Source organism: Cnephaeus nilssonii (genome assembly GCF_951640355.1).
Source record: "Cnephaeus nilssonii genome assembly, chromosome: 5".
Lineage (NCBI taxonomy): Eukaryota > Metazoa > Chordata > Mammalia > Chiroptera > Vespertilionidae > Cnephaeus > Cnephaeus nilssonii.
In genome coordinates, this window is record NC_137076.1 from 60,896,257 (window position 1) to 60,910,062 (window position 13,806).

The window sequence follows — 13,806 nt, forward strand, 5'->3', positions numbered from 1 at the left end:
AGATGAGTTTGGACTTGATTCTGAGGGTTCTGGGGAACCTTTGAAAGACTAAGCAGAGCACGGCCGGCGTGGCTCAGTGGTTGAGTATCGAACTATGAACCAGGAGATCTCTGTTTGATTCCTGGTCAGGGCACATGCCTGGGTTGTGGGCTTGATCCTTAGTAGGGGGCATGCAGGAGGCAGCTGATCCATGATTCTCTCTCATCATTGATGCTTCTATCTCTCTTTCTCCCTCTTCTTTCCTCTATGAAATCAATAAACATATATTAAAAAAGAAAAGAAAAGAAAAGAAAAGAAAAGAAAAGAAAAGAAAAGAAAAGAAAAGAAAAGAAACCCACCCAGGGGATTCTGGTGCACACTCCCCCTTCGTCCCTCAGCACTGCCTCTCAAACAAATGAATTGGGGTCAGTGAAAGCGGACATGAGATGGGCTTAAGAACTATGACGGAGACAGAAACCACAGGCTTGAGAAACAGATGAAGTCCAAGGGAGTGAGGATAGGACCGTACAGGGATGGCTTGGTCACCGGTGGATAATAGTACCAAACAAGGGAAACGGTTGGAGATGCCTCTGTCAGAGGACCCTGATTAAGATTGAAACATATGATTGCAATGTGCCCCTGGGACACCCAGGTGGAGTCGCTTTGTAGGCAAATGAAACTATGAACCTGGGGTTCACAGCAGGGTCAGGGCCACCTTTAAGAGTTCAGTATTTGCAGCTGTGGATAACTAGCTCACCCACAAAAAGTCGAAGATAAGAAAAGTGTGAAGGTTGAAATTCCTGTGGGAAAGAGACCAGAGACCTGGTCAGAGAAGGAAAACAAGGAGAGATTGGTGTCTTAGAAGTAAGGGATGGGTTTTCAGAAGGGTTTAACGGTGATGTATGCTCCCAGAGGTCAAGGTGGGGACTGAATCCTTTGCAGTTGATAATAGAAGATGGCTTTCAGGTGAAAATGATGCAGGGATTTAGAAGTTCAAATTGGTAGTTACAGAATAGTCACGGGGATGTAAAGTACAGCATAGGGAATATGGTCAATAACATTGTAATAACTATGTATGCTGCCAGGCGGGTTCTAGACTTATCAGGCTGATCACTTCGTAAGTTATATAAATGTCTAATCACAGGGTTATACATCTGAAACTAATATAGTATGCTAGTAAACTGTAATTTAAAAAATATATTTAAAAAAAAGAAGGTGGCTTTATCTCTGTGTGAATAGTTGTAGATAGGCAGAGGGTTGTGGAAACCAGATTGTGAAAGGACAATGGGATAAAGAACCAGGTGAGTTGTCTTTTTTCTCTAAAGATTGGAGCAACCTCAAAATATACGTTGAGGCAAAGGAGCCAATAATCATAGAAGTTGTAGATTTTTTTTTTTTACTCTGGAGACTTCCTGCTTAGCACTGCTGTTTGCCCAGCACTTTCACCAGTTCCTGAGTTGATCAACGTCTAGCTTCAGCTCTCAGAAGTGAAGCTGTATAAGAACACATGCAAGCCAGAGGGGAAGGAAATCTCTTCTCTTCCTCTTCCTCTAAGGCTACCAATCCTCCTGGATTAGGGCCCCACCCTTTGTTAACAAACAAGATTCAAGCCCGGCTGGTGTGGCTCAGTGGTTGAGGGTGGACCCCTGCCCCAAAAGGTTGCTGGTTCAATTCCCAGTCAGAGCACATGTTCGGGTTTTGGGCTACATTCCGGGCGGGGGCATGCAGGAGGCAGCCGATCTATATTTCCCATTCATCAATGTTTCTACCTCTCTCTCTCCCTCTCCCTTCCTCTTTCTGTAAAAAGCAATAAAAATATATTTTAAAAAATTCAACTAAATACATTTGAAGAGCTAATTGGTGTCATGAACCCAGCAGCATCCCATCTAACAACTAGGAGGGCGCTCTGAGGGGGTTCTACAAAATGGAAAGCTTTTATAGGAGGAAGGGTGGAGCAAGGGAGCGATTAGGAAAGAAAGGGTTATTTTGGGGTCTGGATATCTTTTCTTTAAGGGAAGAGAAAGGGAAGGGCTTTATCAAGCAGATTGCCTCTTTCTGTGGGGGATGGAGCAGGCCCATGTGACAGATTGATTACCTTACTGTTGCTTGACCAGAAAATTCCAAACTGGTTGGTTAAGATTGCATTTCTGGGAGAGGTTGAAACTGCAATTAGATCAGGTATTAAGTCTAGGTGTGGTGGGCTTTTAGCACCAATGATGCCATTTTGGGGCTCTGGGTTTCTTGAAACTTCCAAACCTGTAGAGAATTTTTGTGAGTTTAACTGAGCCAAACTGACAACATGTGCTGGGGAGCAAGATCTCAAATGCTCCTGAAAATAACAGTTTTGTAGCTTCTTTTATTTGAAATTAAGGAAGAGACATAAGGAGGATTACAGGAAGGAGGGAGAATGGAAAACAGGGATTGGATTACGGGGAGTTAAGATTCCGTGCTCTCTTGAGGGTGGTTAGGGTTTATTTCAAAGGCGTGTTAATCTACATGCACAGAAACAATGGACAGGGCTTGCTCAGGGCAAAGATAAGCCTTTTACTATAAAGTTTTATGTCTGGGAGTGACTACCCACCATGACCTGCCCAGTTAGGAATGTATGACCAGATCATTCTGTGAGGATACTTTCCATAGAACCTTTTTGCATTCACACATCTTATCTTATATATAATAAAAGGGTAATATGCAAATTGACCCCAACGGCGGAATGACCAGAACAACCGCTCAACCAGTCACTATGAGGGGTACTGACCACCTCTCGGTCCCTTTCACCAGCCGGCAGGCTCCCAGTTTAATATACAAATGCCTAATCATGGGGTTAATTACCTTCTGAAAGGCTCTTATCTCCAAATATAGTCACATCTGAGGTTAGGGCTTTAATATGTGAATTTTGATTGCGGGGGGGGGGGGGGGGGGGCAGCAGAGGGGCCAATTTAGCCCATAGCACTGTCAAAGACTGAAACATATCCATGAGTAGTCAAACAAAATCAAGTAATGAAGACTCTGTCCATCTATATTTTTCATTCCAGTACACCAAGGTTGCAGGTTTGATCCCCGGTCAGGGAACATACAAGAAGCAACAAATGAATGCATAAAATAAATGGAACAACAGATCTCTCTCTTTCTCCCTCTCTCCTCCCCCTCCCTCTGTAAAAATCAATCAATAAATGAAAAAGTTAAAGGCAGGGAGTTTAGGGGAGGTCTTAGGGAAGGATCTCAATAAAGTATTCATGACCTTCCCCAGGTGTGTCCTTTCAAGGTTGTGGTCTCTACTGATTGGTCGGTGCCAGGGCAGGGTGTCATTAGTTATCATCACAGCTGGCCCTGGCCTCACCAGCCTGGTTTTGCGGCTTTTCTGAGCCTGAAGCTGAAATACAACTGAGGCATAGATGTTATGTCGAGGGAGGAGAGGTCAGGGGGTCTAAAACATATGTCAGGGGAGGAAAGGCCACCCTGCACCAGTTTTGCCTGTTGCTAGGCTCTCGGGCTTTCCACCCCGGTGACCTTCTGTAGAGGGCTGTCAATTGCTTGGCCAGGTTGATCAGCTGTCTGTCTCAGTTTCCCCATTCCAGTTGCCAAGGGATTTTCCTAGCTTCTTACTACACTGCCTCAGTCGGACAGAAGGGATGAAGGGTCATGTTAAAGAAAAGGAGTTTCTGCACCATTACACCATCTATTATTATGGAGTAGATTTGTTTGTTTTTTTCTAAAAATAAATGGAATATACAATAAATAAACATATAAATAGAATACGCACTGTGTACTCTTCAGAATAATGCTTTTATTTATTTTTTTTTTACTTTAAAAATATATCTTTATTGATTTCAGGGAGGAGGGGAGAAAGGAAGAGAGATAGAAACATCAATGATAAGAGAGAATCATTGATTGACTGCCTCCTGCACACCCACCCGCTGCTGGGGATTGAGCCCAGAACCCCGGGATGTGCCCTTGACTGGAATCGAACCTGGGACTCCTCAGTCTGCAGGCTGATGCTCTATCCACTGAACCAAACTGCTTAGGGCTAGAATAACACTTTTAGATTCATCCATGTTGTGTGTCTAATTAGTTCCCTCCCTGTCATTGCTGGGTAGTGTAGTGTTCAAGGTCAACATTCACCGGAATCAACGTGAAGATCTCTCTTTGGTTTTATTAAGCAACTCATGAATCTGAGCAGCCTCCTGTCTAGTAACTAATTTGGAGTTAGATGTCTTGTACAAAATGGAAGAATTTATTCAGCAGAAAGAGGATGAGGCTAAGAAAAGAGTGGGTTATTTCAGGCAAGGGCACCTTTTCTTGGGGGAAGGCAGAGGGGTCTTAACAGGCAGATCGACATACTAGTGCTGACCAGGAAATTGTCAACTGATTGGTTTAAAGTTCCACTCCTGGAAAAGGCTAAAACTTAGGTTAGTTGCTTGTTGTGGTGTGGTGATATAGCTTAGCAAAAATGACTCCATTTTATCCTGTTGTTCCTTTTTTTTTTTTTTTAACAGTAGTTTTCCATATGCTACAATTTGTTTATCTATTCCTCTGTTGTTGGACATTTAGGTTGTGTCCAGCTTTGGCTTTTAAGAATAAAGTGCTGTAGACATTCATGTGCTCATCTGTGTGTGGACACATGTTCTCATTTCTCTTGGATAAATGCCTAGGAGTGGAATTGCTGGATTGCATGGCAAATGTACATTTATAAAAAAACGGCCAAATGGTTTTTCTGTGGCTGTTACACAGGAAGACAGAGCGCCTCACTCTGAGAAGGTATGCCAGAGGTTTGTTTTTAAAGTAAACTTATTTTCTCTTTTTATTATAAGTAATGCAATACTACAGTCTCATTTTCAGGCATTACATCATTCAAACAAGACAAGACCAACCTCACTGCTAGCCCCTCCTTCCCCCCAGGTAACTATTACTAACAGTTCCTTTGGAAGGAGACGGCCTCAGGGCCTCAGGCCCGGGGAGGAGTCACAGGGCCTGCCCCCTAGGACAGGAGGTAGAGGAAGTGCCTGAGCTGAACGCCACTGGGCAGCCTCTTTCTCAGCTGCCCCTGGGCTTGCTGACTGTGAAAGGAGTGCTTTTCCACTTCTCCTGAATACTTATGTTTAAGGAAAGGCTGGCTGTTTAGAAACAAATATTCTTTCCCCCTAGAGCAGTGGTTCTCAACCTTCCTAATGCCACGACCCTTTAATACAGTTCCTCATGTTGTGGTGACCCCCAACCATAAAATTATTTTCATTGCTACTTCATAACTGTAATTTTGCTACTGTTATGAATCATAATGTAAATATCTGATATGCAGGATGTCTTAGGCGACCCCTGTGGAAAGGGTTGTTCGACCCCTAAAGGGGTCGCGGCCCACAGGTTGAGAACCGCTGCCCTAGAATATACAGTGATTGAGAAACATAGGTGGATTCTTTCTTCTGGGGTTCATTTTTCTAGACTCTGTTCAAACCATAGCCCACTGGGTACAACTGGGCTGCGAGTTGGACAATGGAGAGTTAGCAACATCAGGATTTTTCTACAACACCTGGAAGATGTGGGTAGAAGCCACCATGTGTTCTGTTTTCAAATGGTAAATTCATCCCAATTTTATCAATTCTAGGGGTGGGACAGAGACACCTTAACTGTAATTCTTAGCACATTGAGCATTTGCCTTTTTTTAAAAAATTTCTTTATTGATTAAGGTGTCACATATTTGTCCTCATCCCCCCATTCCCATCCCATACCCCTCCCCACGCATGCCCCCACTCCCCTGTTGTCCTTAACCACTGGTTAGGCTCATATGCATGCACACAAGTCCTTTGGTTGATCTCTCCCCTTTACTCCCACCCTCCCCTACCCTCCCTCTGAGGCCCGACAGTCTGATCCATGCCTCCTTGTTTCTGGGTCTGTTCTTGTTAATCAGTCTATGTTGTTCATTATTTCCCCTAGATGAGTGAGATCATGTGCTATTAGAAATACACTTATAAGAACCGAAAATGAGACAAGCAATAATGGTTATGCTTACAGGCAAATGAATCAGTCTGTAGTGAGTGTCTTTCTGGGCCAACAATTCTTCTGAGACCCAATTTCAATGTCCAACAGTTCCTTATGTGTACATGTCAGCACTGACATTTCAGTTCTGGATGGTGGACAAATGGTGGTAAGAGCATTTGCCTTTTATAAAAATGAACTTTAGACTATCAATTCTTGGAGACTTGTTTTTCCACAAGGTGATATGTGTTGGGTAACTCAGTTTCATGGCTCCTAACTCTGATTTGGAGCAGAGGGTATAAGGATCTCTAAGCACTCATTCATGTGTTCATTCCATAAACACTTATATTGAGCACTCACTATATTCCAGGCACAGTACTAGGTGCTGGGCATAAAACTATGAGGTTGAAAAATGCCCTCGTTGAGGGAGGAGACACAGATAATAAGCCAGCATAATAAATGGGATGCTTATACAGTGAGGTCAGCGCTATGAAGGAAGTAGAGAGGAGAGAGAGTGAGCAATATTTAACCTGAGACTGAAGGATGAGAATGAGCTTCACTGTGGGAAGAGCTGGGGCAGGGAATTGAGGGTAATGGCCTTGAGGTGGGAAAATCATTTGATGACTTTGAGAGACAGAAGGAGCCAGTGTGATAGGAGCCAGGTCACAGCTGTCATTTAAAGAGTTGGGATTTTATTCTAAGAGCAATGGAAATCCATTGGAGAGTAAGCAACAAAAAAATACATCCTCTGATTTATGTTTTTAATTTTTGGTCAATTGGTACCAGGTAATTTAAGTAAATTATGATACTTTTGCACAATGGGATGCCTTGTGGTCATTATAAATGACAATTCAGATCTACATTGACATGGAAGGATTTATATCACATATTGTTGAATGAAAGAGGAGGTGGTTACAGATGCATTCATAGTACAATTCCATTTAAATAAAATGTATATTTAAATACACATGAGTGTGTATATAGACAATTGCCGGGAACCAATTCCAGCTTGTAATAATTACAAGAGTTTCATCAAAAGGTTGGTGAAGCTTGGGCTGCTCAATAAGGGTGAGCCACATATGTAATTACCTGTTGGAACGGCTAAATGGCACTTCCCCCAAACCTGAATAGGATTGTTTACTGCTAGACAGTTCAGAGCATCTTAAATCTGCATGTTATTGCCTCCTGTTGGCCAAGCACCTGAACAGCTGTAGGCTATTCCCCAAACTGACAATGCTTCTGTACCCTACCCTTTAAAATCTTACCTTTTCAAGTGTATTATCTCCACCTTGCCTTGGGACAAATTGTGTTTATAAATAGCAAGGGGTCCTTAGATAAGGAGGTAGTCTTCAGTTCCTTTAGCTGAAGATCCTCTGACCCCCAGTGCCTTTCAAAATTATCTTTCGTCTTTGGACTCCTTCTGGAATCTACGTATCAACTCCTTTTTCCAGATTGCTGAATCCTTTGTAATGCTGGGAAAAGAACCCCGATAGACAATGTATAGACAGACAGATAGATAGGTAAATGTCTGAAGGATCTTCACTAGAATGTTAACAGTCTTTGATTGGTTTGATTTACTTTCTTTTTTGGGCGCTACTCTCTATTATTTAGCTTTTTTATTTACTATGAGTATGTTTTATACTTAAAAAAAAAAAGTATAAATTTTTTTCCACTTTGGAACAGAAATAAAAAAGATCAACATACTAAAAAAATAAGCAGTATAAAAAGAGTATAATAGGTACAACTCTACACATAAATTTAATAATTTAGATGGAAAGGACAATTCCTCAAAAAACAAACAAACAAAAAAAAACCAACCCCCAAACTATCACAACTTGCCCTGGCTAATGTTGCTCGGTGGTTAGAGCGTCAGTGAAGGGTCTCAGGTTTGATTCCCAGTCAAGGGCACATACCTCAGGTGAGCATTAACAAAAGAAACCCCCAAACAAACAAACAAACAAACAAAACCTATCACAACTCACCCAATACAAGATAATTTGAATACTCATATAATTATTAAGGAAGTTGAATTTAAGTACTCCCAAGGAAGAAATCTAGTTAGTTTAGATAGTTTCACTGGAGAATTCTACCAAATATAATCATAGAGTAGTGGGGGTTAGGACTTGAATGTATGAAGTTTGGAGGAAGGGTGAGGACATAATTATAGCCTACAGCATTCCCTAAGATTGGGAACCAGACAAAGATACTCATTTCATCTCTCTAATTCAATTATAGTGCTGGAAGTGACAGCCAGAACAATAAGACAAGAAGAGAAATAAAACACATACAGATGCAAAGGAATAAATAAAATTGTCCCTATTTGCAGGTTATATGATTTTCTTGGTAGAAAATTCCAAGGTATCTCCAGAAAAATAAATAAATTAAAAACCTCCCGGAACTAAGTGAATTCAGCGAGGTCACAGGAGACAAGATAAACATACAAAAATCAACCGAATTTCTATATGCCAGCAATGAACATATAGACACTGACATTAAAATCACAATACCATTTATAGTTGTGTTTCTTTTAAAGAAAATACTTGGGTGTAAATTAGGAATTGCACTGCTGGGCATTTATCCCAGAGAAACGAAGACTTGTGTATAAAAGTCTGTATGTGAATGTTTATAGCTGTATTAATAATAGCTAAAACCTGGAAACAACCCGGATGTCCTCCAACAGGTAAATGGTTAAACAAACAGTGATACATCCACACTGGAATGCTGCTTAGCAATACAAGGAGAGAACTGTTGGTACTCACACGACCTGGATGAATCTCTAGAGAATTAAACCCCCGAAGATGATTACTATATGACTTCATTTATCATTCTGTACTGAGAAACATATAGAAAAGGAGAAGAGATTCATGGTTGCCAGGGGTTAAGGAAGGAGGAGGTAGGGGAGGCCACCACGAGGGATCCTAGCTGTTCCGTATCTTGACTGTCAGTGCTGATATCCTGGTTGTGACTTGCAGTCTAGTTTTTCAAGAGGTTACCACTGGGGGAAGTTGGGTGAAGACCAAACAGGAACCCTCTGTATTGTTTCTTACAACTGCATGCAAATGTACACTTGTCTCAAAATAGAAAGTTCAATTTAAAAAAAAAAAAAAAAAGGAAGACAAAATTTGCTTGCTCTGTTCTCTAGTTGCCTTCCTTAGATTTTCCCTGACCTGTTAGGGAGGCCTTGTTCTTATTCTCTTCCTGTGGCCCAGGCACTGCGTGAACATACCAGGACGTGATTTGATGACTCATCTAACTGCGTCAAAGGGGCCTGCTGTTTGTCAGCCTGTGTGGGAAGCAGCACACCTATTTCCTTAGCAGATTTCCCTGATTTGTAGTGATTAAAGTTGACGACAGGGACACTGGTGAATTACAACATGAATTCCCCTGGGGGAATCCATGAGGAGAAAATGAGAGGTTAGAGCTCTCCAAAGTTTCCTAAAACTTGGGCGGGCGTGACTAGGGAAGAAGCCAGTCAACAGCTCTAGTGGATGGGCAGCATGTCGCAGCCTACATGCCCTCTGCATCCTCTCCTGCCCGACCCCCTCCCTGCACTCCCCTCCCTGGAGGAGACATTGGAGTTTAGGTGGATGCCCTAACTTAGCCATCTTCCCGTTCACGCTTGAATTATTTCTTTGTGGTCGTTGCCTCTTTTTTCTTTTTCTATTAGTCTTTGAATTTTTAAAATCAAGGATTATATATAGTATGCATGCCTGTTTTCATAAGCAAAAGGGGAAAAGGAACTCCTGTCCATTGAGTGCCAATATATTGTGCTAAGCATTTACCTTTGTTATTTAATTCTCTCGGGAAGGGAGGCACCATCTCCCCCATTTTCTAGATGAGGAAATGGAAGCTCAGGCAGGTGATGTGACTTCTGCAGGCGCCGGACAGCCAGGAAGGGTCCGAGGGAGCACAGCGACCCAGGTAGATATCTGCCTTCAACGCCATATCTGTCTATCATCTATTTACCTGTCCCTCTCTCCACCCCTCCCTCCCTCCATCCATCCCAGGCAGTAAAACATCTATATTATACATGCTGAACTTTCACTTTCACATGGGTGGCATGTTAATCCTAAATTACTGTATTAAGTGCATTTTCTAGGGTGGAAAAATGTGAGTTTTAAAGCAAGTTTCTAGTTCAGAAAAATGTGAGCAACCTGCCTTACAGTCTTTGATGAGGAAGAGTATCCATGGCCAAATGAAAATGTCTATTGGTTTGCTTATGTCATTTATACTGATGTGCTGTAAATCATAGCATTCTAGCACTGGAATAAATCCAAGTTCAAGCTCTCCAGTTTACAGATCAGGAAACTGAGTCCCGGAGTGATGAATTGGCTCAACCGTGGAAGTCAGGATTAGCGCTGCGATAGATTGTCTCCAGTCCAGTGCTCTGTTGAGGCTAGCATGTTGCTAGAGAAGGAATGCTGGAGTCACTTTCCATGCTCATAGCCTCTTTACCTGGAAGAAAGCCTAGCCTGGTGTTTAAGATCACACACTCTGAAATCATCTGAGAAGTGCCGTGTAACTCCTCAAGGCCCACTTCCTCTTTTGTGAACTGAAGTAATGGTAGTGCCAACCTCCCAGCGACCTTGGTGGGGATTAAATGAACTATTACGTGTAAGCCCAAATCAGAGCCTAGTGCACAGCAAGCACTTGATAAGCCTTAGCTATGATTTCTGTTGTTAATCCTCACCTGAGGATATTTTTTGTAATGATTCATTTTTTTATTTTTTTAATATTGTTATATTTTTAGAGAGAGTGGAAGGGGGAGAAAGAGAGAGAGAGAGAGAGAGAGAGAGAGAGAGAGAGAGAGAGAGAGAGAGAAACATAGATGTGAGACACATTGATTGGTTGCCTCCTGCCTGTACCCCGAATGGCGCTGGGGATGAACCTGCAGCCCAGGCACATGCCCTTGACGGGGAATCAAACCTGGGATCCTTCGGTGCTCAGGCTGATGCTCTAACCGCTGACTCACACTGACCAGGGCGCCTTAGCTGACCAGGTGTTTGAGAGGATGTCATAAAGAGCTGCCAGGAATTTATGGAGATGATTTATTTCTAAGACAATGCAGCCATGTGTCTACATCTGTGCAGCCTCTGACACTTACTGGCTGTGTGACCTTTGGAAAAGTCACATAATCTGTCTGGGCTTTATTTGTCATATAGACAATGGAGGAAATTGCCCAGCCAGTGTGGCTTAGTGGTTGAGTGTCGACCTATGAACCAATAGATCACGGTTGGATTCCTGGTCAGGGCACATGCCCTGGTTGAGGGCTCTATCCCCAGTGGGGAGCATGCAGGAGGCAGCCGATCAATGATTCTCTCTCATCATTATGTTTCTATCTCTGTCTCCCTCTCTGAAATCAATAAAAATATATTTAAAAAAAGAAAAGAAAACGGGGGAAATAATTCCTTCTTTGCACAGAGAATTAAATAACAAAGGTAAAACGCTTAGCACAACACACTGGCACTCACTAGACAGAGTTCCTTCCCACTTTTGCTATTGAAACAGCTCTGAAGCTTCTGGTTTGCAATGTTGTCTTTGGCTGCCAGGTGGCTGCAGGGCTCAGTCACCATGGAAGTGGCCATCATTTAACCTGAAACAAAGAGGCTCTGAAACTCATTTGTCTAACCTAGACTCAGGCCACCGTGCTTTAGAACATCATTAATGTGTTCTTCGTTGTTTGAATACTTCAGGAGAACCAGGTGTGGCTTCAGGGAAAGCGTGGGGCTATAGAGGACCGGTCACAGCTCTGGGCTCATAGAACCTTGGGCAGAAATGAGGGTGCTGTGTCCTAGCCGTGAGCTCTGGGGCAGGGTTCCCAGTCACGGTTTCTCATTCAGGGATGAGAGCAAAAAACACAGCCTTTGGAGGGCTGATGTGAGGATCAAACTAGATATAACACAGGAAAGTAATGATAGCTAATATTTATTGAGGACTGATGTGGCACACATTGTTTTAAATAATTCATGTAATTGCCACAACAATCGTATGAGGTAGGTACAATCACCATCATTGTTCGGATTGAAAACATAGGCACCGAGAATTTACACAGCTAGCTGAGGGGTGGAATCTGGACTTAAACCTAGGCATTGTAGCTCCAAAGCCCAAGCCATTAGCTGCCAAGCTTTACTGCTACCTGCACAGAGTAGGTAATAAAGAAATATTAGTTTCCCATGCTTTCACCTAAGATAGGCTTCTTCCATTGGAAGCCATTTTCTAAGTGGGGGAATTTAGTGTCCCTCACATCATAAGGAACAAATCCAGGAAATAGCTAACTAATAGTGAGCATAGCCCTGGCTGGGTAGCTCAGTTGGTTAGAGCATTGTCCTGATACACAAAGGCTGTGGATTCGATCTCCGGTCAGGGCAGATACAAGAATCAACCAACGAATGCATAGAGAAGTGGAAAGTAAATCAATGTTTCTCTCTCTCTCCCTTTTTCCCTCTCTCTAAAAAGTAATCAATCTATACAAATAGTGAAGGGGTAAAAAGAAAAAGAATAGTAAGAATAATTTATTGGATTGAATGTATAAACTGTAGGAGCACAGTAGAATTTTAATTAGTGCTTCATGGAATATATATCTTAAGATTTTTATGGAGAAAGCATGATTGTAAAAATCAGAACAGATCAACAAGTTATAGGAAAGGGAATGAACATCTGTTACGTCCCAAGCACTGTGCCGGCTGGTTTACTTTTGTTTAATTTTCATAAATTTTCCTGAGAGACAGAGATTGTGCTGGTGTACGGATGAGGAACCTTTGGCTCACAGAGGCTGAGAAACTTGCCGAAGCTCACACATCCCGCAAGTGTCAGAGCCAAGGTTCGGCTGGCATGTCCGTGTCCTCAGCGGATGGCTTCTACCATCCCCGCCTCCATCCAGAAGTCACACCATGACTCTGCCAGGCGCTGTAAGTCATGAAGTGTCCCTGGCTGTAATTTTCAGGCCTGTGCAAGGGCCGGCCCTGGAAAGCCTTGCCTTTAAGCCCCCTGTAGCTGTGGTAGGATGGGTGCAGGAGGAGGGTCTCATCCCCTCTGAGCCACACAGGCTCCGGCAGCATTCAGCGCTGGCTCTGGGTTTGGCAGGGGTCCAAGATTGAGACTTAGTTGTGATGCCCTTAAATGCACATAGGCCTGGGCTGACAGGAAGGCCCATTTGGTAGGTCCTACAGGGGTCTATTGACATGAGCCACCAGGGAGGCTTCTGGCAAAGGTTATGGAGGTGCATGAGCTTGATCTAAGCCTTTCCTTGGGGGGGATGGGGAGGGGAGAGGTTTGCCTTTTTTGCCAACCCTGAAGGGCACCAGAGTTGAGTCCTAGGGAGCAGGGTTGGGAGAAAAAAGTAAGAGAATAGTTTGACTAAAGTCTCCATGACTGGGACCCCACGGATCAGGTATGACAACTCCAAGGTGGGCCTGAGGCGCACAGAGGCCTTGGCAGCACATTGCACAGGGAGCCAGCACCCAACAGGGACAAAGTGTCAGGTGCCTAAGGAGGGCAGACAGGACTCAAGTGTGAGCACGTGGCGGACACACCCTCAGACCCTTAGAACCCTGGAGGAGGAGGTCTTGAATTGAGTTTGAAGGACCCACACGAGGTGGTGAGGTAGATTGGACGAAATGGTTTTGATATGATTACGCTGATGCTCTCTGTACTCCCAGGTTGGTAATGTGAAGGAAGATGGGTTAGGATGTGCTTTTAGCATGGGTCTTATCCCTAGAGCAGGGGTGGGGAACTTTTTTTCTGCCAAGGGCCATTTGGATATTTAATAACATCATTAGAGAGCCTTACAAGATTATCAACTTAAAAATTAGCCTGCTTGCCCTAGCCCCGTGGTCGGCAAATTGCGGCTCGCGAGCC